Here is a 3,849-nt window from a genome sequence, read left to right as displayed (position 1 = left end):
CCCCGACCGGTGCGCTCCACTTCCTGCGTGAGCCGGCGCCGCTGCTGCCACGGCTACCGCCGCCGTCGAGTCATGTGATAATCAGGCTGCTAGGGCTCTAGCTGCTGCTTTGGCCGGAGCTCAGCCCCTCCCCTGCCGGCCCGAGCGAGGCTCGCACTAGGATCGAGACCTCCTAGGGAAGGGGGAGCCGGGGAGCCAGGGAGCCGGGCAGGGTCTGTACCTGGCGGTGGGGATGGGGGCGCTGTGAGCTGAGCTGGTACAGGTGTTAGGGGACGTCACGTGGGGCCAGGCAGCCTGGAAAAGCCAGTTGAGGAATCCGCTCTCAGAGGAATGCTGCCTACACCTCTGAGAAAGGAAACTTGAGAGCCGGAGGAGGAAAGGAGACAGGTGGAAACCTGGTGGGACGCTCCAAGTCCTCCAGTGGAAATGAGGAACACCTGGCGCGACAGACTTTTCAGAGCTTTAAAAAGCAACCACCTAAATAGATGCACAAGAATCATTAGACGTTTTTCCCTAGGCATTTCTAGAATCACTTTAGTTGTTCATTATCACCGCACGCGTCATCATCTGCAGAGCAAACCCTGTTTCAAACCCAGAGTAAGCTTTATGGCGAAGAAAACAAAAGAAATCAGAAGCAAGCCCTATTTTACCGAGTACTTCAGTGCTTTATAAATGTATACAAGCATTTTCTTCCAACATAGCAACAACAGTATCTTTTCAAAGCTGACCCTCTTTACTATTGAGAAACTTAGTGCAGCCTTTTTTTTTTTTTACTTTGTAGTGTTGTTACAAAAGTAACATTTTAAAACTAAAGGAAATAAAATAGAACATGGCAACTCAATGAAATGCTAAAGTAAAAAATGAATGTTTGCCACGATAAAAATTTCTGGTGGTCTTGTATTAAAACAAAACAGAAAATTATGAAAAACAGATGAATGTGCTTCATTAGGCATAACATTTGTTAAATACTGGCTTTTGCAAGAGAGCTGTATCCTGTCCATGTTTACTTACTCTGTATCCTGTTCCTATGTTTACCTACCATTTAATTTGCCAGGATTCTGTCTTGTGGAGTTATGCAGTGAAGGCTTACTTGGAGTTCAGGAGGAAATACAGGCTCTCATTTTTCTTAGGAAGTGTGTGTGTGTGTGTGTGTGTGTGTGTGTGTGTGTGTGTTGTGGGGGGGGGGGGCAGCCCAGGTGTGTTGGAGAGGATACTAATTCTCTGAAGAGGAATTGGAATCCTTGCTCTAAGCCTAAGGGGAAGCCTTGGTAAACCTCGTTGATTCCTTTTATAATATTTTTAAAGCATTTTCCCCTTTGGCTTTTTTCAAATTACAATTTACATTCAATATTATTTTGTATTTAGTTTCAGGTGTACAGCATAGTGGTTAGATAACCATCTATTTTACAAAGGAACCATCTATTCCCTACCTCCACCCTCAGATAATTCCAGTACCCACCTGGCACCATATATATTTATTTCAGTATTATTTACTATTTTCCCTATGCTGTACTTTACATCCCTGTGACTGTTTTGTAACTACCAATCTGTACTTCTTAATCCCTTTCACCTTTTTCACCCATTCCCCCAACCCCCCTCCCCTCTGGCAACCATTAGTCTGTTCTCTGTATCTGAGTCTTTTCAATTGTTTGTTCATTTATTTTGTTCTTTAGATCCCACATGTAAGTGAAATCATATGGTATTTGTCCTTCTCTGACTGACTTATTTCACTAATGAAAAATTTCATTCCTTTTTACTCCCAAGTAATATTCCATTATATATATATACTAGAGGCCCAGTGCACAAAATTTGCACACATTAAAAGGGAATTAATTAGAGGAAATATTTTAATATTGCTATTTGCCCATTCTCTATAACAGAAGTGTCAGAGATGAAAGAAAATTATTAAAATGTATATGAAAATATCCCTCCTGTCAGAATCTGGGGCACGCCGCGGGACCCAGAGTCAGGTCTCCACCCACCTGCTCATGCCTCAAAATCGTGTGAGACCCATACCCAGCCGGCCCCATGCCCGTCAAGCCCCACAGGGCGAGGGGTGCAGCCTCAGGTCCCCCGGCCCGGCGCCGGGCAGGGGGCACGGCCTCAGGTCCCCAAGCCCAGCCTCAGGTTCCCCAGCCCTGGCGCCGGGGTGGGGGGCGCGGCCTCAGGTCACCTGGCCTGGCCTCAGGTCCCCTATCCCTGGCACGAGGGTGCAAGGGCGAGAGGGTGTGATGACCATTTGCATATTAGCTCTTTATTATATAGGATGTACCACTGCTTTTTATCCACTTGTCTATTAATGGGCACTTGGGTTGTTCCCATACCTTGGCTATTATAGATAACCCTGCAATGAACACAGGGGTACACAGATTCTTTTGAATTAGTGTTTTAGGTTCCTTTGGATATATACCCAGAAGTGGAATCGCTGGGTCACCCTTTGTCTTTCTCATGAATTGGCACTCCGGTTTTCTAGACACCAAATAATTATGTAAAACACAACAACATTCAAACTTTAGTGAAATAACATTCCTGTCAATGAGTTCTTTTATTACTTTTCACAGAACAGAAATGTAATTTTATCTTGGCCCCTTTTTCTAATTTTAAATTTGGGAGCAAAATCCTAAATGAACAAAAACAATCTTCTCAACCTTTGCTTTGCTAAACTATACTTCCAATGGGAAATCTCTATGTAGTGGCTAACCATCCAACCAACCACATGCTCAGATAAACTTACAACCCCTCTCTCAAGCTTTTGTTGTAGGACAATTGCCTTTAACCATGTCCTTTGGAGACCCCAGTAACTTCTATTGAGATTAATATGTTCTTCCCTTCATTTCACTTTATGACAATGCTTTAGTATTTACTAAAAATAGGATTAACAAATTCTTGTCTCATTTATTTTCAATTTAAAAGTAGTATCGGATCATCCTATATAATAAAAGGCTAATATGCAAATCGACTGAAGAGCGGAACAACCGGTTGCTATGATGCGCATTGACCACCAGGGGGCAGGTGCTCAATGCAGGAGCTGCCCCCTGGTGGTCAGTGTGCTCCTACAGAGAGAGTGCTGCTCAGCCAGAAGCTGGGCTCATGGCTGGTGAACACAGCGGTGTCACTAAGGATCCCTTGGGGGATGTCCGATTTAGGTGGGGAGCGGGCCTAAGCAGTCAGTCAGCATCCCTTGAGGGGTCCCAGACTTCGAGAGGGCACAGGCCAGGCTGAGGGACTCCTCTCCCCCAGTGCACGAAGGTTGTGCACCAGGCCTCTAGTAGTCAATAAATAAATAAAATTGAATAGTACAGAACTGTAAGTGAGAAAGTAATAGACTCCAAAACATTGCCCCAGTGTTTGCTCAGAGAAGGGCATGTGGTTCACAAAAATTCAGAAATCAAGCAATTAAAGACAGCTTCTTAACTAAGAACTATGGACTCAGCTTACTTTTTATTCTCTTAAAGGATCGGTCTTGCTCTATGCCAGTATGTGTGACTACCATCTAGAATGTCTTGAAATGCAAAATTAGTTTCGTGTCCTTTTTGTCATCAACTACATTTGAATAGAAGGAGACTTTATGCTTGCCTGTAAGTATTGTTAGGGCCAGCTTTTCAAAACCAAAACAATGTAGAATGTCATGGCAAATAATCTCTTATTTTATTTGAAAACATGACTGCCCATCCCAATTACTCTGGTTATTCTTGTATAATGAACATATCCTACTTTTATCATGTTTTTTCTGTTTACTCTAGCAAATTTAAAAAATTAATTTATTGTTTCATTTCTCTTCAAATTGCATTGGCTGTGGAAAATTGGCATATTAGTTTTGCAGTTCCTTGACTAGCAACAGCAGCATCA

The sequence above is a fragment of the Myotis lucifugus genome, unplaced genomic scaffold (genome assembly GCF_000147115.1).
Source record: "Myotis lucifugus unplaced genomic scaffold, Myoluc2.0 scaffold_323, whole genome shotgun sequence".
Taxonomy (NCBI): Eukaryota; Metazoa; Chordata; class Mammalia; order Chiroptera; family Vespertilionidae; genus Myotis; species Myotis lucifugus.
This window is presented reverse-complemented; position numbering follows the sequence as displayed.